The following is a 21322-nucleotide window of genomic DNA, read 5'->3' on the forward strand; positions in this document are numbered from 1 at the left end:
ATGCCTGTCCCTACTGTCCTCTTGGACATCACCACTGATGAAAGACAGCATGGGGGTGGCACATCTGCTTCTTCACTGCCTTCTGCCACAGGGGAGAGCTAGTCATGTGGCCAGTCTAGTCCCAAAGGAGACTGGGAAATGGAGTTCTGGGCAGGGTGGCTCTTTCTCAGTTGTATGCTGTAGAAGGGAAGAATGGATTTTTGTGGACAGCTAGTTGTCTCTGCCACAGATATGGTATCCTCTTGGGTCTCTCCCATTCTCTTGATTTTAAGTCTAAACTTTCATTAACATAGAGTTAACAAGGTGATGTTGAATCCACTAATACTTTCCTATCCTCAAGAAAATCCCCATCAGATATACTGAGTAAATGCCCATGTTCCAGACCTGTCAACATGGGTTTCCCTGGAACTTAGGAAACTGCTATTCTCTTTCCCTCCTGGAGAAAGGAAACAAGCATAACAATTTTATTGAGCACAGCAAACTTCCTGGGCCCAAGGCTTTCCTAGCCAGTATCTCCCTATATACCTGGAAAGACTTCGTGATTATCATCCCCGTTTTATAGGTGAAGAGAATGAGGATCAGAGAGGTAAAGGGACTTGCCCAAGGTCACATACCTTATAGACAAAAGAGCTGGGATTTGAACTCAGAAAGTCCTTGTCCTGTCCTAGGGTGGCATCGCACATTGGATGTGTGTGTTCAAGCATATATGTGTGCATGTGCGTGCGTGCATGTGCATGTTTGTGCTTAGGGTAGGGATTTTCCTTAGGCTGTGTTCCTCCAAGGCTGGGCTTGAGGAAGTGGAAGTGCAGGAATCATTGTCCATATCCCTAGAATGGGCCACACTTGCCGGTCATAAGGCAGCTGGGTGGTTGTCCTGGCCTGGAGGTGCTCAGTGTGTCTAAGTATTACAGCCACTCATCAGACAAAAGGGAAGGGGACGGTGTGTGAGGACACAGACCCAGGGTGTCTGGATGACACTGATGCTAGGCTGCGTCAGGCACATCATGGGTGGTTGGGAACATTTTCCTGCATGAATAAGCCGATGGAGAAATGGAAGTTGCACCAATGTGAGGACTTAAAATGAATTGGACATAATCTCTGTTCTCAAGGCCCTCGGGGAGGGGAGGCAAATTAGTAGCATGTACTTTCATTTATTCACCCAACAAATATTAACTAGCAGCTGCTATGTGTCTGACACTCCGTGAGGCAGAATGATGAAAAAAACAGGACTCTTCCTGCCCTCATGGAACTTTGGAGGGGCCTATGGGGTTCCTTGTTTTTGCCCCCATTGTAGACAGGGGGAAGGTGAGGCCCCGATTGGTTCAAGGTCACTTGATGGGAGTAGGACCGGGCTCCTAGTTCTCAGTCCAGATCATCCTTGTTTCCCTGGCTGAGGGAGAGGGAAGCAGGGAAGGTGCCTTCTGGTTGGCAGTCACTTTTTGCTGCCTGTGGGCATCAGGACATGCTGGTTCCAGGCAAAATTAGGAAACCGGTTAATTTACTTCTCTTTTGGAACTTCTATACTATAGTTTTGCAGTGATGGATGCAACAGGATAGAGAAAGTAGAATTTCCTTCCCCTGCTTGGTGGAATGAAGAGGTAGTAATTCTACATAGAAAGAAAAAAAGAATACATGATTGGCATCAGTTGATGGTGTAATATAGTCACAACTCTACAGCCACTTGCTGTAGAGTTTAGAGCCCATCTCTGCCCCCTAATCTCCTGTCACCTCAGTGTCCTCCTTTGCAAGGTGGGTGTACTTTTAATGCCTCCTTCACAGCATCCTTGCAGGGTAACACGAGTTAGTATACATAAAGCACAACACAGCACATTGTCAGCTCAACGAAGACATTTCTATTTTTATTCTTAAGAAAGCAGGCATTGAAATTTGCCTTCGCACGTCTGGGTTGATGTGGAAGTCTGGCACCTTGTGATCTTGGATCCCCAGGCTGGAAAAGGTCATTTTGCCACATCTCCTGGCTTTATGCTTCACCCCGTGGAGAAGTTCTGGGCTGGGGTGGTGGGGTGGCTCAGGCCTTGTTCCACCCCGGCTGCTCTGCAAGCTTGGAAGTGCCAGCAGCTGACTCAGCAGGGGGTCAGCTGCTACGCAGACAGCGTGTCAGAATCGGTTCTGCTTTCTTGAGGTTCATGACTCGGGTCCTCTAATCCCAGCCCTGAGGACAACTCTTATGCAAGGAGATGGTTGGGTAAAGCAATTGGTGTAAGAGACAATGGCTAGTTTGTTCAGGTTTTCCTTCTGGGACTCAGGGACCGGAAGACAAGAGAATTGGGTTTGGCGCCAGCCACCTGGGTGAGCTCAGGTAAACCCATACCTCTTGAGCCTCAGTTTCTTCATGTCTCAGAGTCGTGGAAAGCACATCTGCACTCAAGAAATGGTCAGGGGTGGCAATTAAGGGCAGGGGGACATTCGAAATACACCCATCCCTTGTTATCTGCATTTGTTTGAACAGTTGTCAGAATCTATGAATTCTTGAGGATGAGAGGAAGAGCTCAGACAGCCAGTGTAGGAGTTTCCCGTTGCTGCTGTAACAATCGCCGCATGCTCAGTGGCTTAAAACCACACACATATCTTATCTTACAGTTCTGGAGGTCAGAAGTCCCAAAACAGGTTGCACTGGGCTCGACACAAGGTGTTGGCAGGACTGTGTTCCTTTCAGAGGCTTCAGGGGAGACTCTACCGCCTTGCCTTTTCCAGCTTTGAGAGGCTGTTCACACTCCTGGGTCCGTGGTTCCTTTCTCTATCTCCAAAGCCAGCAGCAATGGTTGAGTCCTTCTCACATGGGATTGCTCTGACTTTCCTGGCTCCCTTTTTCATTTACAAAGACCTGGGTGATGACACTGGGCCCACCTGGATAATCTAGGATAATCTCTCCCATCTCAAGACCCTTGACTCAATCCCATCTGCAAAGTCCTTTTTGTCAGGTAACTCATTCTCAGGTTCTGGGGGTTAGGACATGGGCATCTTTGGAGGGAGGAGGCATTATTCTGCTCACCACAGTGAGGGACATCTGGAACACTGATCCGCATCTCTTTGTTTCCTGAATTTGGAAATTGAGAGTTCAGATGGCCACTGTCTTAGTTACAGCTGGCTCAGCAGGGCACTGACCAGTCAGAACAGATGTGGGTGTGAGTAGCCCATGGGGCTGTACCAAGGTGTATGGGTGATCATCAAGCCTGCCTGAGGTCCCAGGCTTTGTCATCATTCATGCTGGATTCAAATTTCTACAAACCCTGTGGCTGTGAGCAAATGAGTCTTCTCATTTGTAAAATGGGATGGCAATGTGCCCTTGATAAGGGTGATGGTTAGGAAGAAATGAAGGTGCCCATGTGTGGAGCATAGTGTCTAGAACCTGGTAAAGGATTCAACATGAACTTCAAGGTGGCTGGGCTTCTATGTCAGGCACTGGTGATTTCTAGAAAGGAGAACCCTTCTGTTTCTGCCCCATGCTGGGGAAAAGTGCTAGCCTGGGTCATGGGTTGTGTGTATCTTGAGGAAAGGGGGTTCATTGTTGGGAATGTGCATGCCAACGCGGGGGCAGTACCAGGTACCCAGCCAGGCTTGTGTTCAACTAGAAGGTTCTCAGGTTCTGAAGTGGCTCAAGGGAGGGGCTATCTCGTCCCTCCAGCTCCCTGTTCTGCTCTTCTACCCATATGGCTCAGTTTCCGCCAATTCTGTCTCTGAGTTTCTCTTTCTGTTCCTAGTTCTGCTACTGATTGCTCCACCCTCTCTGAGTTGTCTGTTTAAACATCCCAAGAGGGACCACCGGATTCATTTAATCCTAGTGGGGTTCAGGTTTCTCTCTGATGGGTTAATCCCCTCTCGGTTTGGAACCTTCATATCCAGTAGGCCCAAGAAATTTCTTGAACTGACGTTGAATTGAATTGACATTGTCTAGTCCAGGGATGGAGTTCCATAATCCTCACTTACAAGCCATGGCAGACATGAAATCCAGTCATGCCTCTCCCTCTATTTGAACCCAAAGGTTTCAGTTATTTATCTCTGTGGTTCAAACCACTCTAAAATATGGTGGCTTGAAAGGACTTATTTGTTCACAGTTCTGTAGCTGCGCAGGGTTCTGCAGGGATGGCCCATGTTTGTCCTATGTGGTATCAGTTGGGTCACTCATGAGCTGCATTCAACTGGGAGCTTGACTGCGGCAGGGCCACTTAAGATGGCCTCACATCCTGCTGGGACTTGGGCTGCCTCTTCCCACATGGCAGCACTGCCTGGACTTCTCTATATGGAGCCTCAGGGCTCTGGAAGTGTGAAAGGCAAAGCTGCCAGGCCTCTTGAGATCTAGGCCGAGGGTTGGCACAGCATCACCTCTGCCACTTTCCATTGGTCACAGCATGTCACCAACCCAGCCCAGACTCTAAGGGAAACAGAACAGAGTCCGCCTCTTGATGGGGGGGAGTAACATGCATGTATGGGGGGGGGAGGGTGGTGATGTTAGGGCTCATCTGTGATGACAACCTATCAACCAAATTTGACCTTAAAATTCAATGGATGACAGTGGTCATCTGAGATAACCATGTGTCATTTCTGGGTGTCTTAGTCTCACAAAATGCCAAAGACTGACTCTAAGCAGCAGAAACTCATGGTTTATAGTTCTGAAGGCTAGAAGTTCAGGATCAGGGTGCCAGCATGGTCAGGTTCTAGTGAGGGACCTCTTCTGGGCTGCAAATGGCCGACTTCACGCTGTGTTTCCACATAGTAGAGGGAGGCGTAGAGGGAGGCAGGGCAGCTCCCTAGAGTTTCTTATAAGAGCAGTAATCCCACTCAGGAGGGCTCTACCCTCATGACCTCCTCACCTCTCCAAGACCCCACATCTCAATGCTATCCCATTGGGTGTTAGCACATCAACATATGAATTGGGTTGATGGGGGTGGTGGTGGTCCAAACATTCAGACCACAGCCTGGAGTGAGTTAATCTACCCTTTCACTTCTCAGATGGAGGAACAAGCTTGAGAAAGGGAGAGGGACATGTCTAAAGGAGCCCATGAAGGTAGCGAGAGAGCCAGGATAGAGCCTCCATGCATCCCACCAGTATTGACTGAGCACCTACTGTGTGCCAGGAGCATGGGATCCAGGACGAGACAAAACAGGCCTTGGGGGAGGGGGCTCCCAGTCAAGGGGGAAGACAGGTATGTAAACAGAGTGGAGTCCTTCTAGCCAGAAGGTTGGCTTTAATGGGAAGGTGCAAGGGGCCAACTGCTCCTGGGTCACAATCACCGGTTACATTTCCACCCACCATCAGTAGGTGAACCCTGGCCATTTGACTAAAAGCATATTGTTGAGCTTTCTTTCCTTTCTTTCTTTCTTCTTCTTCTTTTTTTAAACAGATTTTATTTGTTTGTTTGTTTGTTTGTTTGTTTGTTTGTTTGTGAGAGAGAGCTAGTGGGGGGGCAGAGGGAAAGGGACAAGCAGACCTAGCCTAGCCTGACTTGGGGGTCTATCCCACAACCCTGAGATCATGACCTGAGCCAATACCAAGGCTCAGGTCATGCTCTTATAAGAAACTCTAGGGAGCTCCCCTGCCTCCCTCTACTGTGTGGAGACACAGCGTGACGTCAGCCATTTGCAGCCCAGAAGAGGTCCCTCACTAGAATCTGACCAAGAGTCAGGTGCCCTGAGGAAGCGGATCACATTAAATACACTCACATTAGTGCCTGCCTGCTGCACTCAGTGTGCAAAGTGCTGCAAGGACAGGGAGCTTTGCTGGAGTTTCTTTGCCGGGCAATATCTGGAAATAGCGCCTCGAGAAGGAGGTGTGGATTTGAGCTGGCTCCAAGGATGAGCTGGCTTTGGATGAGGAGGCCTCAAGTTGGCTGGAGCAGAAGTTGGCCAGAAATAAAAGATACTTACGGTAGAGAGGACAGCATGAACAGAGATTTGGAGGCTTGATGAGCCAGGGGTATCTGGTGTGGTGGGTGGAAGCAGGGAGTGGCTGGAGGGAGTCTGGATGCCCTGCAGGGTCTTGGAAGATCACACCCAATTTTCTGGGTGGTCCATGCTGCCCCACTTCACCAAAGCAGCATCCTGTTGTCCTCGAGGCATACTCTCTCCAAACTCCATGCTCAAGCTTGAACGCTTGAACAATTGAAGATTCCAGACAACCCCAAGCTAATTGAGTTTGAAATTCCAACTTGGCAGAGGGCATGTGGGTTTGTGGCTCTATGTCCCAGGTCGTCTGGTCCAGAAACCAGCTTGGAGGAGAGAATATTTCTTTGCTTTGGTGGCTTTCGTGACTGAATGATGGGTCCCCTCTCCTCCTGTACCCAGGACTTGCTGACAGATGTAGACCTGGAGCTTAGGGAAGATGAGGTGTTTCCTCCAGGGCTAAAGGAAGTTGTCTTAGGCTGGCCCCCGTGGTCGGCCTGTGACTCATTTACTGCGGGGACACTTTGCCACTGTCCTGTTGGAGCCAGACTGAGCCAGGCTGGGCGCTGGAGGGTCCACTGGCCTCCCAGCGGCAGGGAGGTCAAGCCGACTGGCGTCAAAAGAGAGTCTTTGGGGACTGTGGGCAATTTGCTGTCTCTTTTATGGCAGACTTGACGCAAAGGGGTCCTCTGCAGCTGTCAGGGATTTGGCTCATGTAGAAAAAGGTTATCCCTGGAGTAAGAATGGGACGGCCACCTGGTGGGTAGAACAGGAGTTTTGCCAGCATCCAGACCTGTTTTGAAACCCTTTTCTGCCTGGCTGTGAAACCCAGGGAAGATCACTTAATTGCTCTGTGCCTCAGTTTCCTCCATTGTAAATTGGGGGCCGCTGGGGGTTTATGCAGCTTCCATGAGATCATGTATGGCTCGGGGGGGGGGGGAGGGTGTGTGTGCTGAAAATGGCTGTGGCCTCTGGTGAGGGCGCCTGGCTCCAAGAGTACAGAAAGGGGGCGGGCCCGGAAGTCCTGAGCCAGGAGAGGCCGAGAAATGCCAAGTGTGGACCGTGCCAAGGTCATGCTTCGCCGCATGCCCACCCTCCATTTCCTCCCTTGGCCCGAAAAGACAGGACTGGGTGGGGACCTTGAATCGCCAGCCTCTCCTCTCCTGGGGAGCGCAGGGCCTGTCTGGCCTCAATGGGCCTTTCTGGCCTCAATGGGCCTTTCTTTGTCTGGTTTTTCCCTCCCCTCCTGTGAAAACCCTCAGCCATGAAGGAAATCCAAAACAGGGCTTGGGGAAGGGCAGGGCGGCTTCCCGGAGCCTAGCTGGGCGATGCTCTCACCTTGTGCTCACCCATTCCTGGCAGGTCTGGTGGTGGGGCCCTCGGCCGGCTGGGGCCTGGGCCTCCCCCCTGTCCAGCCCAGCTGGCCCCGGCCCCCCCTTTTCTGTTAGTTCCACATTCTCGGCCCTCTCCCAGCGCTGGCATCTCGAGTTTCCCGGGATGCCAACATCACCCAAAGTTCCCCCTTCTAAGAGCTTTCTGTGTCCCCGGGGGACAGGTAGCTTCCACTGGCTGAGTCCCTGCTACGCTTCTGGCCTGTCCCACTTCCCATCTTGCAGATTGTCTTCTGGGGCCGGTAATCACAGACTCCTCGGAAATATGGAGGTGGGGCACGGGGGTCCCATTTTACAGCCATGGAAACTGAGGCCCAGAGAGAGGAGGTGTGCCCAGCGGCCCCTTCCACCTCTACTTCACCCGATATTTGTTGCCAGCTTCCCTGCCTGCCTTTGAAATGTGCATGGGGACGATTCAAAGAGATGATCCACGTAAAGGGCTTGGCACTGGGCCCTGCACTTAGTAGGTCCCTGTAAAGGGAGTTAAAACCAAATGAGTGCCTGGAGGTCCTCAGTAAATACTTTCTGAAATGAGACTGAATTTTTAAGTGCCTCGTTTCGCTCGATCCCCTCACCTGTTTGCAGCCATACGTTCCTGTCCAGGGCGAGGCTCAGAGAGGTTGGTCGGCTGCCTCAGGACACACAGCAGCTGACCAAGGGGGACTGGCTGCTGACACCTCCTCCTCCACCTGCCTGTACACTTGACTGTACACCCCAAGGGCTCTTCCTGTTTTCCTGGCCCCTTTGTCCAGAATCTTCATAGCCTCCTCCTTTGTGATTTCTAGGCCTTTCTGTCTTACCTGTCTCAGACTCTCCCTATTCCAAATTAGGGCTATGTCATATCTCTTCTTTCATTTTCTTTTTAAATCAAATGCCCCATTCCTTCAGAAGTCTGTTCTCATCCAGATGTCTAGTTGAAAACCAAAGCAGTCAACTCCTTCCCACTGAGGTATTTGCATCGGATGACAGCTTGCGGGAGTGGGGGTTTGTGAGCACGACGGTTTATGTCAGCGGAGAATGTCTGGGCTGGTGGGCATTCAGGTGCTGTGGTCTCAGGGTGAGGGGAGCTTTTAGGCCAGGGATTTTCTCCAGAGGCAAGCAAGCAGCAGCCCCGCCCCTGCTACAGAGACCTGAGGCCAGGCAGTTACAGAGTCAAGTCCACAGAAGTGCGTATTTCCAACTTCCTCACACCTCCAGGGAGGACGTGTCCTGTAGGCAGAGTGACCAGAATTGGGCTGACTTTCTTTTTTTTTTTTCTTTTTTAAACGTCACAAAACTGCACTTTAGCAGAGCTCAGAGAAACAGAGCCAGCGTGGGAGGCCATGGGGACAAGTGTTGCAATCTTGGCACACCCCCATGTCTATACTGCCTGCCCGCCTGCCAACTTTCTTTCTCACAGAGCCTGCGGCCAGAGGTGGTTGCCACGGCCGTGTCCTGGGTCCTGGATGAGGAGCCTGGTGTCCTTGTCACCCTCACTGAACTGGTAAAACTGTCTTCCCCTGTACGGGCACTGGGTGGGGTGGGGGCAGGGCAGGGGGGCAGCAGGGAGAGGCCGGGTGGCGTTGGCTGGGCTGATGTAGGGAGAAGCCCATCTGGTTCAGATGTGTCTGGAGGGTCAGGGTGGTGTGGCTGGGGGCACTTCTGGAATCCCACTGCGTGCTTTCACATTCCTTGTTTTCCTAGCTATGAGGCCTTGGTTTCCTTATCTGTAAAATGGGGGCAAGGATGACACTGCCTCATAGGGTTTTTGGGGTGGAGGGAGAGGATTGTAGGGGAGGACATGTTTTATTCTTTCTTTCTTTTTTTTTTTTAAGATTTTATTTATTTATTCATGAGAGACCCAGAGAGAGAGGCCAAGACACAGGCAGAGGGAGAAGCAGGCTCCTGGAGGGAGCCCGATGCAGGACTTGATCCTGGGATCCCAGGATCACTACCTGAGTCAAAGGCAGATGCTCAACACTGAGCCACCCAGGTGGCCCTTATTCATTCTTTCTCTCTCTCTCTTCCTTCCTTCCTTCCTTCCTTCCTTCCTTCCTTCCTTCCTTCCTTCCTTCCTTCCTTCCCTCCTTCCTTCCTTTGCTGCAATCAGCTATTTAAAGACAAGAATCTGGAATCAGGCATCCACACAATGGGTGTGCACAAGCTCAGGGGCCCGTGCTCAATAAGTGTGCAGTGTTTGCAATTTTGCCACCAAGGGTCCAGTCCAGTCTGTGTCCCTCACGATGGTGCGGACTTGGTAGAAAGCTCTGCCCCTTTTTGCTTTCTTAGGGGTGGGGCTTTGAGCAAGTTGCTTCATCTCGCTGAGATCCATGTTCTCAAAAACTCAGGGTGCCCTGCGAGGGTGGTTGAGAAGGTGCAGGGGTGAAGTCAGAAGAGCTCCAGGGCTTCTGGAACCATATGAAAGGCTTCTCTGGGCATCATCTGGCTCCTTCAGGGGTGATGGGGGCTGGCTGGTTTCTCCTCTTGATGTCCTATGGAAATGCTGCAGGGGTCTCGGGACACTCAAATTCCTGAGGGGCTCTAGAACTCATGGGGTTCTGGGCTCTGTCCCCAGACATGGGGTGTAGAGCAAGACCACTGTGAGGAGCCGGGTTAAAGGCGGGCTGGCCCCTGTCTTCTCAGTGTACATTGCTGCTCTGTGACTGCTTCACCCTTTTCCTCCTACTCCTCTTCCTCCTCTTCCTCCTCTTCCCATCTCTCCTCCCTCCTCTCTTCTTTCTTCTGTAGCCAGTGCTCTAAGTCTTCCAGAGGTTGAGTGGAACATCTCTGGGCAAAAGCCAGCACTTAGCTCAAGGTAGGGAGGATCCTCGAGGCTCCAGGTACTGGCTGGGTTCTCAGTGGCTGCTTTTCTCTTGGAGAGGGCTGAGTTAAGATGCCGTGAAAAGAAGCAGGCCTCAGTTGTCCAGGAAACATGCCCTGGGCACCCAGCACCCCTGTACCCCATGCATCGTGGGCACTCAACAGGAGTTAGGGGATGAACAAATGAGCCCCCACAGCAGAGGGGCACACTCGCACACACCCTGGGGACCAGGATTGGGAGCATTGCCTGAAGACCCCTTCTTCCCTTAGGGAAAACCAAACCCTCACTAAAGTTATTTTGGGGTTGTGTGCTTATTTTTAAAACATAAAAGTATTTTGAGTGCATACGCTTTGTTTAAAAAAAAAAAGAAGCATGGGAATTTTGCATTCAGTGCCATAATATTCCCCTGCGTTCAAAGACAAAAACTGTGGTCCCCAGAAATCTTTGGGCCAGCTCCATAGAGGGGACCTTCATCTGTGTTCTGGTTTCCTGTCTCTGTGGCTCATTTAGAGACATCTGGGGTAGAAAATGCATAGATTGTCAGGTTTGAGGGGAATGCTGAGAGACAATTGAGTCTTCTTCCCCACCCCCACCTGTGTATTGAGGAAATAGGCACAGAGAGGTTAAGTGACTTACTCCAAGTCGCATCCACAGCTTTAACCACACTTGCAAAGATGCCACTTTGTTGAGCCCCATTTCCCTCGACCCTGCTGTATCTGTGGCTGGGCAGCTGGGGCAATTTCCTAGACACCTGAAACCCACTTCCTTCCATGGCATCACCCCTAATCACAGTCAGCAACCAGAGAGAAGAATCACCAAGAACCCAGCTGGCTCCCGGGGCCACAAGGGCCCTCCCACCGGACAGGGAAGGTTTGGCACAAGGATGCAAGTGTTAGGATTCCCCAGTTGGAGTTCTGCACCTCTGGCCTGGGCGGGGTCCCTCTGGAGGAAATAGCCTGTGTGCCTTTCGTTTGAGGCACTAGGCCAGCCTCTTTCTCCAGGTGGTTTGGCTTTTGCCAAGTGTCCAGCCCTTGGCTCCTATGCTGCTGTGAGCCAACTGTCAGTTGGTGAGGATCTGAGAACTCGTTTCCAGAAGAGGAAACTGAGGCTGCCCAAACATGATGTCAGAGAAAGAAGCTTGATGTCCAGCCCCGTTTCTCCAGCCAAGCTGGCTCATTTGCTCAGGCAGGGCCTGTGCCCCGAACCTGCCCTGCTGGACCAGAGAGTGCCTTCCAGCTGAGGGTCATCTGGAAAAATCCACATGCTCATGGCTCAGAGAGGGAAAGAAATTTGTGTAGGTTCTTGGAAAATTAGGAGCAAAGCGGGACTGGAAGCTGTGTCTCTTGCATCCTCCAGCACCTCGTTTATTCCTGTTTCCCCCAGGGGAAAGTCCAATGCCCAGGGTCTGGATGGGAAAGACAGAGCCACTCTTTGGGCCTCAGTTTCTCCTGATGTCAAACAGAGAGACTGACAACCCCAGCCCACCAGAACCTGTATATGGTCAAGTTTTTACCAGTCTGCAGAGAAACAGAGAGAGAGAAAGAGGATATAGACAATAGAATGAGTTTTTTCATAAAGTAAGATGTTTTCAGCTGAGAAAGATGTCTTGGTCTACCAATTTTTGGTGATATTAATACCCTGTTTCTTTTCTGAAATGGTGGGAGTGGTAAAGGACAATTTTATTTTTGCAACACCCTTACTTGGCAAACATAGAAAGGTGGAAGCTCTAGGACAGTCTCAAGACTGGGAAGTGTAACTGGTTCATGAAACACCAAAGTTTGGTGTTCATGGAGCTAACACAGTCTCTCGGGCTCCTTTGAGCTTAGGGATACCCAGGTAGGCAAAGTTATGGCTGAGGTCATGTGATTGGAAAGTACTGAGAGACCAGGCCCTGGGCATGGAGGGGAAGGTTTCAGCAGCTAGAACTAGGGCCAGACTGCAGGGCAGAGAATGTACCTGGCACATATGTACCTGGCACATAATAGTTGCCCAACTCAGGCAGCAGGATGAAATGGTTACCATGTGAGTGCTCAGCATAACTCAGAGCCAGGGCAGTGGGTGGGGAGAGAAAGGACTGGGTTCTGAGTTGGATGTCTGTCTTAGGCAGGGTTTCCCCAAAGCAGAGCCTGAGGCAAGGATTTGGGTATATATGAGGTATTGAGGAAGTGCTTACAGGTAGGGTTGGGATTAGGGGGAGGCAAGTGAGACAGGGTTATGCAAGTTTAGAGTTGGATTCCATCGTTATTTAAAATTTTGATCTTTCACTCATGCATTTTATGCATTAGTTTTGATTTTATTTTTTAATATGGAAGTAGGCGTGCCTGGGTGGCTCTGTCTGTTAAGCATCTGACCTTTGGTTTTGCCTCAGGTCATGATCTTGAGGTGGCGAGTTGGACCACTGTGTTGGGCTCCTAGCTGAGCTGGGCATGGAGCCTGCTTAGGATTTTCTCTCTCCTCTCCCTTTGCCCATTGCCCTCCGCTCTCAGGCACTCTGTCTCTATCCCTCTTAAATAAATAAATAAGTAAATAAATGAATAAATAAATTTTTACAAATATGGAGCTAAAATATTATTTATTTTTGTTAGTGAATTTTGGGGCACAATCTTAAATTTGCATTCAAAGAGGAACTCAGCAAGGATGTGGTCTCAGGTAGAGACTAGCCTCAGCCTGGTCCCATGCGGAGCTCTGGAGGCTGAACTGTACTCCATGTTAGTTGGGGAGAGGCAGCCCCTGCTTAGCTCAGGGCAATTGGCAGGAGAAGGGGGCAGCTATGAGCTGTGAGTGTCTAGTATTCTCTGCTGGTGTGGGCTGGGTGCCTTCAGCCAGGAAAGGGGATCTGAGCTGGGCACCAACATCCACCACAATACCTGTTTTTCTTTGAGAGATGGCAAGGAAAAAAAAATCATTTATAAGTGCTTTTGGCTGTTGAACTGTGTTTCTTTGGCTATGACTGTGCTAAAGCTTCCAGGCCCCAGCTTCTGTTGCTATTAAAGGATGGGTGAATATATGAATGCTTTGGATCAGGGAAGGTGTCCTGGGTTGGGGAAAGGAAGGTGGATGGCGCTGGCATGGGTATGGGCATGGCCTCAGTGTTGAGCTCATTTCAGCTGCTGGTTCCTTTCCTGGGAGGGTGGGATCATGGGAAAGGATAGCCCACGTGCATTAAGTGTGATTCTGGCCAAGGAAGGAAAAGCAGAAGGAGGAGGAAGGAAGGAGAGGGCTTTGTCCCTGGGAAAGCAGGCATGCAGTAAGGGTCCCAGGAGGTGGCCTGGCTCTTCCTAAGCTCGGAAGCTGAAGGAGTGGTATGAGGCCTGGGATATTTCGTGCTGAGTCTCAGATTCCTGGAGACAACTGGGCTTCTTCGTGGAACTCAGGAGAAAGCACCAAAAACTAGGTGTGACATGTGTCCGTCCCAGGGCTTAGGGAGAGAGGCACAGGTTTGCTCCCCAACCAAACCTTCCCTTTGGGATTCTAGGGGGACACCAGGGTCCATATGTTCTTGCTAAAATTCTTCCTCTGCCGCATACAGTGCCTACATTTACACCATCAAAACTTTAAACCTGAACTCACCCCATAACCTCCTACTCCCGCCATGTTACTTTGATGTGCAAAGTTCTTGTCTCTCTGAGCCTTGGCATGTGCTGTGCCTTGGCCAGCTCTCACTTGTCCTTCCAGACTCACTTCTCCTAGGCAGCCTTCCCCAACTTAGCTGGAGTTGGTACCACGGCCGCGTGTGCTCCCAGCAGACAGGGCCTGCTGCATTGTGCTTCACTCACTCTATGCCTCCCTCACTGGGCTTGGGGTTCCTAGGAGTGAGAACTGTGTTTGTATTCCCAGCACTTTGCCTGGTACCTGGAAGATCATGGGTGCTCAGTAAGACATTGAATGTATGAACGAGAAATGTGTATTGCGCCATTAGATATTCATACATTAGTGTGAAAGAAGCTCTGAGAAGAGTTGTGGGGTTTTTTTTTTGGTATGTTTGTTTGTTTTATAATCATACTCCCTTATGACTGTACTATATATCTGGGGCAATATAATCATATGTCATGGAATCATAAGATCATAATCCTATTCAATAACCTACTCCTTCTCTTATTTAATCCTAATGCCAACTCTCTGAGGTATGTACTATTCCTGCTCCATTTTGCAGATAGGGAAAGTGAGGCACAGAGCATTTAAGCTCAGCAGCTGAAGGAGCAATATGAGGCCTGGGATATCTAGTCCTGAGTCTCAGATTCCTGGAGACAGTTGGGCTTCTTGGTGGAACTCAGGAGAAAGCACCACAAACTAAGTAGTGAGTGGCAGAGCTGGAATTTGAATACAGATGTTCTGGCTCCAGAGCCTGCCTTCTTCACTGTGACATGTTGAACATGGGTTTGGGTTCAAGTCCTAGTTCCTCCATCTTGTAGCTGTGTGACCTCGGGCAAGTTGCTTGGCCCCTCTGAGTTTCTGTTCCCTCAACTGGGAGATGGGGGTGGTAATCAGGGCCATTGGAAGGCTGGAGCAAAGTAAAGGATGGGAAGGATCCTGAGGGCTGACAGTGATGGTTCCCACGGCTTGCTCGTGGCTACACACTGCGGGGGCCCTTGGAAACCTGCACTGGTGGAGACATTGCCAGGGTTCTTGGCAGAAGAGTGAGGAAGCACAGAGGAGGGAGACAAAGGCCCTTCTGTCAGCCACTTGGGGCCCTCCCTCTGGGAGGTGAGTTGGGAAGAAGTGAGAGCTCCATAGAGGGAGAGGAGGACTCCTGCCTGGAAGTGGGACAGGCATCATCTTGCCTGCCAGGATTTGTTCTTCATGAGCAATGGGTGGAAAATAACCTTGGATTCTTTCCTGAGGGGACAGGAAGGCTAGGGCCAGTCCATGGAGGGGGGAGAGGTTTCTCTACACCCCAGGAATGTGATCACTGATTTATTTTAAAACGGAATAAAAGCAGAAAACAACTTTCAGTTGATCGTGGTTTGTGGCTGCTAACAGCTGCCCAGCCAGGTTCAGAACACTCCTCAGGAGCTCAGGCTCCAGCCTCTGAGACGGGGACAGCACTGGAAAAAGGCCAACTGGCCTGTCGCTCCCCTGTTCTCTGTGGAGCCTGCCTCCTCCAGACTGACTGACTTTTTTTCTGGGAACCCACAGGACCTAGATATACCCTTTGGAGTTAGCAAGGGGGCCCTTTGGAGTTAGCAAGGGAGCAAATCTGTCTCACTCATACTGCAGATAGCTTCATGCGTCTGCAGAAGCCATTCCCGATCCCTGATCTCCACTTCTGGCCCTGTGAATGACTGCTCTCTCCCTCTGATAAATCTGGAAACTGAGGACCAGAAGTTGGAACAGCTGGGACAGTTGGGATAAAAACCAAGATTTCCTTACTTCCTGTGACACCTCATACCACAGACATGGCTTGGGCTGACAGTCCATGTGGCTCTGAAGCATTTTCTTGCCAGATTAAAACACAGCATAGCCAGTGCAAAGTGAGGGCTGAAGACTTACTAGCTCATCATAAAAGACCAGGGTTTGGGGCAGCCCGAGTGGCTCAGTGGTTTAGTGCCGCCTTAGGCCCAGGGCGTGATCCTGGAGACCTGGGATGGAGTCCCATGTCGGGCTCCCTGCATGGAGCCTGCTTCTCCCTCTGCCTGTGTCTCTGCCTCTCTCTCTGTGTGTCTCTCATGAATAAATAAATAAAATCTTAAAAAAAAAAAAGGCCAGGGTTTGAGATCCCCAGACAGTATTAAGAATAAGTAGGAAATGATATATACACAACATGATTGATTATGATATTGTAACACATATACAGTAATGAATTGTAGTACTAAGAGACTGGAAACAAGTCAAGTACTCAACCCCAGGAGGCTGGCTCAGTAAGTGATGGTAAATCCCCAAACAGAATACCATGCGATCATCAAAAAGGATAGGTTTTGTTGTTTTTTGTTTTTTTTTTTGTTTTTCTGTTTGTTTGTTTGTTTTTTTTTTTTACACATACTGATGTGAAATGATCTCCAAGGTGTATTGTTAGGTAAGAAAGGCAAAGTAGAGTGTGTAGTATACTGTCTTTCATGTAAAACAAGAGAGAAAATGGAATATATCTTTGTATTTGCATAAAGAAACCCTGAAAGGGGACATGAGAAACAAAAGCTGATAGGTACAGGGGGGAGTGGGTGGGAACAAGGATTTGTATTCTAACTTTTTAATAATTTTAGATGGTTTTGAACATTACGAATTAGGTGGTTATTGTGTTGCCTAATCAAAAATTTAAGTTTCTCACAAAAGCCAAGTGAGAATCTTAAACTAATAGTAAGAGTTATTATGAAGTGTTATTTAAACTGCCATGACTGTGACTTTTACCACCGTTATCCTCTTGACCATCATATGAACATTTGGGGGGTTTTAAGGCTAGCTTTGCCTGATTCCAGCTTCCTCAATGTCACAAGGAGAGGGTTCCTTCTGGCTCACTTTGAACCTAGCCTGGATGGGTCCTATTTGGGTTTTATGTAGGGCTCACTCTTCCCTCTAACACCCACGTCACCTGGTGGCCCCCTGAGGCCATGGGTGGTCGAGTCATTAGACTTGCTTGTCTCATTCCATGGGAGCCTTTGAACTCTTAAACCCTTGGTGAAATGCTTGTAGGAAAAAAAAAAAACATGTCCTGTAGACTCTCCCCGATGCTGATAACCAATGGACAGAGAGACTCTCTAGAAAAGATAATGACTAGAAACCCATATACTCAGTTGAGAAAACATGATAGGACTTTTAGCTGGTCTTTTCTCTGCCAGGACCTCCGCAAACACTGCATCCACCCCACCATCAATCAGCTGGCATGTTAAATGATACTTGCCATTTCCTATTAAAATTAGCCAAAGACACTGACAAACTCCCATTGCACATTCTGATCAGCATGTGGTACCTGGTTGCCTTGTGGCTCCAGCTTTCCACCCCAAAGCAGAGGCCCCTCACATTTCTACAGGGCTCATGCCTTGCTCCTCCTAGCTCTCAGGTCTTGGGGAATTTTGGGAAGAGCCCAAGGCTGCCCTTATTATGCTCTTAAGCATGTGCCTAAGTACACCAGAAAACACCTGCGTGCTCTCTACTCTCCAAGCTGCTTTGGACCACCCCCTGGAAGGATGGCCACTCATGGGGCCCCTTCTCGGCCCACTCTGAGGTGGGTACAAAAGGCTTTCCTGGATCTTCTCAGGATTCAGGCAGAAAGGTTGCTTTCAGCCTTTTGCCCTTCTGTCTTGACTCTGAATGTCTGTATTTGGTCTGCCTTGGTCTTTTTTCCCTGTTTTCACCTTTTAGCTGCTTCTGTTCCCTCTCCATCAATTCTCTGTCTCCCCACTCCTGCCTCTCCCTGTCAGACACTTCCTCCCCTCCTCCCTGCTTCTCTGTGTCTTGTTCCCTCTGGATCTACTCTGCTGCCCTACCTCCTCTCATCTCCTTCAGTGTCCAAGGCAGTGTCATCCCCTGCTCCTCCCCACCCCCCATTGACATCGTCTACCCCACAAACTGCTGCCCTGCTAGATCTGTGGTGGGGAGAACTCTGCTCACCAAATCCCCCCCAGGGCGGAAGGTCAGAGCCAGCTTCATGGGTGTGCCACCACGGTGGCCACAGGGGCTCAGAAGAGCCTGAGCCTGGTTTAACACCCCAAAGTAGCTGTCTTGAAAACCTGAGTACTCTCTGCATAAGGGGCGTGTGTAGTCCCTTTGCACAGGACTCCCCAAGGTATGCAGCCTGTTCTGTTGAGGGCTGTGGACTTCCTGGGAGGGTCCAGTTTCCGGTCATGCTGCTGCTCCTTACCTGCTCCCCAGTAACTACATGTGGACGGGCGTCCAGCCTCCAAGGCACTCCCACCATGCAGTTGTCCTGCAACAACAGGAGGTACTTGCTGGATTCACTCCCATTTTACAGATGAGACAAGCCAGGGCTCAGAGAGGCCAGATCACTTGCCCCAGGGCCCACAGCTTGAGAGCCCGGATTGGGGAGACCTGCCTCTCACATTCAGACATCCGTCTGAGCCTGCAAGACCCCTTCAGAAGACCCCCTTCTGTCTATGAGCAGAGCCTCGGTCATTCCATCTGTGAAATGGAAGTGATGACAGTAGCTGTCCCTGTGCAGAGCCAACGGTACCTAAATCTCAGAATATTCTGCATACAGGTGCCTGGCATGTATCTTTTTCCATGGTAGCCCCAGCCTCTCAAAACCCCTGTTTTCCCCTCTGCCAAATGGGGATCACAGGAAGGTTAATGACACAGCACAGGGCCCAGCTGAGGTGGGCAGACAAGGTCAGCACTCAGAAACTTCTGGCCCCCCTGCCCTCTGAGGCAGAGGAGGGGCTTATTTTTCAATAGGAAAACCAGATTGTCCAAACTGGGGCACTTTGAGAGCAAAAGAAGCACTCTTAGTAAGTATACTGAGATAAGAGGCACAAGCTGGGATGTGGGGCCATTACACAGGCGTTGGGAGTGTCTTGGTCAGCATCCCGAGCATAATCACACCCCAGGCCTGCCCCTAGCTGGTAGAGAGCACGGCTGGGTTCTAGCATTTGCCACAGAGAACAGTGTCCCGGCTTTGGGAGTGTTGGCTCTAGCCAACAATATCAAGACATCAGTTCAGGGAGAAGCAGAGTCAGGGAGAAGGCCATGAAAGCCACACAGTTCAGACACTCTCCCAAATATTCTAGAAATGTCTTCAGATTAAGCCAGCGATGTGTAAACCTGGATGTCTAGACACTCCTTCCCAGCCAGGCTGAGAAACGGGGCTCTTCCCAAACTGTACTTTGGAGCAGGGCCACCAGCTTAGAGGGAGGGCACTGTCTCCAGGCCACAAGCATTTGGATGTCGGTCCTAAAAGGTGCAGAGCCTTGAGGCTGTGCCCGCAGTCAGGGCGCCGGTGAGGACAGTGATCACCACATCACACCTTGCCCTCTCTGCAGGGACCTCTGCACAAAGCCCTTCTGCTCCCTGGCCCCAGGAAGGCCTGACGTTCCCCAGAGTGGGTTTGTTTTTAGCCAGGGGCACGTGACAGCTGGGACCGGGTTTTCCTGTCCCAACTAAGAGTCTAGGAGTCCGCTGTGTGGCCCACCCAAGCTAAGCATGTAGGACATTACTTATCGTCTGCATTTTTTCCCCTCAGCCCTGGCTCTGTTCTCTGTCTCCACCCACGGTCCCTTCCTCCTTACACTCTCACTTTTAATTTATGTTCCTCTGTATACGTGAGTCTCTTGAGATTTTTTTCCCCCTCCCTTCTGGACCAAGCCAAAATCTAAGCAAACAAACAGACAAACCTGCAAGCAAAAACATCCTGTAGCATTCCTCCTTCTGCCTGGGAGAGAGAGAACGGTCCCAGCTGGTGGGGGCCAGAAGGCAAGGGGTTAAGAATGATGCAGAGGAAGTGCGGGCCCACATTAAAAGCAAGGAAGTGGCCCTTGTCAGGGGGGAAGGAGGTGGGCCAGCTTATCCTGTGTGACTCTGGACACGGGGGGCTGCTGAACCAGGCTTGAGGTGAATACGGCAGATTGCTCCGACTTCAGCTTAGTCCAAAAAAGGAAGCGCTTTCTAATGACTTGATGGGTTTGTCTAGAAGTCCTGCCAGTGGAGGTGGGGAGGGGAAAGAAGAATGACACGAGTCCTCGTGCTCTTTGCTCTCTGCGGCATCTCCACACCTAGCCCTGCGCCCGGCACACCGCAGACATTTGTCACATTAATCGAATGAGGAAAACAGCTTCTGGTGGCAGAGCTGGAATTCCAGCTTGGTATCGGCTGCCTCCCGAAATCTCTGTCTGTAAACATAACAGCCAAGGGGCACGTGTGTTGGAGTCAAGGATCTTTACCTACGTAGGCTGACCAACCCGTCCTGATTTGTCGGGAACGTTCTGGAAGTCCTGCCTCATAGAGCATCCCCCCAAACTGGAAGACTGGTCTCCTGTATGCCCTGCATTTGGGACCCCACATAGCTGTTACTTTGACCCACCTTGCAGACGAGGAGATGGCTCCGTGGCCCAAGGCTGTGCGGCAGGTACGGGGCCAGGCTCGTGCGGGCACCTGGACTTGCTGCTGCCTGGTGAGGCTTAAGCTCTAACCTGAGGGTGACAGACCCCTCCATCCTAAAGGCTCTCCTGCAACAGCTTTGGAGATTCTGGAATTTCCTCTGGGCTTCAACCAGCTGTTTTTTCCGTTGAGGGTGGAGGGGCAGCTTTCCCAGCAAGACCCTTCCTTAGGGCAAGGCCTGAGCTTTGCCTTGGGAAAGGTGACGGCACAGTGACAGGGTCGAGGGGGAGGGCAGCCTAGCCCTCCGCCCCCCCACGCCTGGGAACAGGGTGGGATCTCATACTCCACCGTCCTGATTGCTGGCAGCAGCGCCAGGCCCTTTTGTCAGCCGCCTGGGCTGGAGCCAGAGAATTTCAAGAGGCCAGAACCTGCCTAGATGCCCCAGGGCCCCTGTGCCCAGGGCTGACAGCCCGGGGCAGGGTGCAGCTGGACAGCCCAAGGCTCCAGGATCTCTCAGGGCTCCCCCAGGCTGGACGGGCCTCTACAGCGCCTGCCGGGCCAGGGGCAACTGTGCTGTCTGGAGGTGGGTGAGTCCGGTCATCGGGGGCTCTTGGAGGTAGGGTTGTGGACGTGTGAGACGCTGTGACCCTGCCAGGCCTGGGCATGGGTGGGGTTGGCAGGCATAAGCCAAGGCTCTGTGCCCAGAGGGGTCTCCAGCAGGCAGGTCATGGACCATCAGGGACAGTCACAGGGACTGAAGACAAGGCAGCCCAATTCAAATCCTATCTCTGCCCCTTCCTCGCTGTGGGATCTTGGGCAGGTAGGTGGTCTTGCTTCTTTTTGCCTTAGTTTCTACATCTGCAAGATGGGAACAAAAAAGCCCACCTTGAGGGGTTGTTCTGAGTCCAGGTACTGGGCACACAGTTGGCACCTGAGAAGTAGGAGTTAATATCATCATGGCAGCCTCTCGGATTCTGTTACTCTCGGCCCAGGGCTGCGCCCCGAGACCCTGTGACAGGAGAGGGCCTCCGGTCCCCAGGGGGAGGCTGGCTAGTGAGACGTGAGGGAAGTCTGATGGACAGGAAAGGCTTGTCACAGCCCTGCCGTGGAAGGGCTGTCTACCCCTGGGGATGCTTGGATGCGCTGTGACTGGACAGAGGGACATGTTAACCAGCCACATGGATGCCACTGGGGTCCACTAGCACAGACCAGAGTTCCAGGCATGGCTGGTGATCATGATCCGGTTCCT

At 51.0% G+C, this 21322-nt stretch overlaps 1 protein-coding gene and 1 long non-coding RNA gene across 7 annotated transcripts in view; one reads left to right on the top strand and one right to left on the bottom strand.

Annotated features, from left to right (window-relative positions):
* CMKLR1 (chemerin chemokine-like receptor 1) overlaps positions 1-21322 on the top strand; it is a 51783-nt gene that overhangs the window by 3591 nt on the left and 26870 nt on the right. For 2 of the 6 annotated variants that reach the window (XM_038575448.1, XM_038575449.1), the window contains one exon: positions 8692-8775. The exons of 2 other annotated variants lie outside the window; for them this stretch is intronic. The gene's annotated coding sequence lies outside the window, so the exon portion shown is untranslated. Of the gene's footprint in view, positions 1-8691; positions 8776-19585; positions 20102-20463; positions 20657-21322 lie in introns of those variants that run through there. 2 more of the 6 variants (XM_038575453.1, XM_038575450.1) reach the window with 2 other exon arrangements.
* LOC119866187 lies at positions 1871-20490 on the bottom strand. The gene is made up of 3 exons (XR_005379296.1): positions 20057-20490; positions 17885-17950; positions 1871-8501 (listed from the first exon to the last, which is right to left on the bottom strand). It is a non-coding gene; the product is annotated as an uncharacterized LOC119866187 (long non-coding RNA).

This window comes from Canis lupus, chromosome 26 (assembly GCF_011100685.1).
Source record: "Canis lupus familiaris isolate Mischka breed German Shepherd chromosome 26, alternate assembly UU_Cfam_GSD_1.0, whole genome shotgun sequence".
Taxonomy (NCBI): Eukaryota; Metazoa; Chordata; class Mammalia; order Carnivora; family Canidae; genus Canis; species Canis lupus.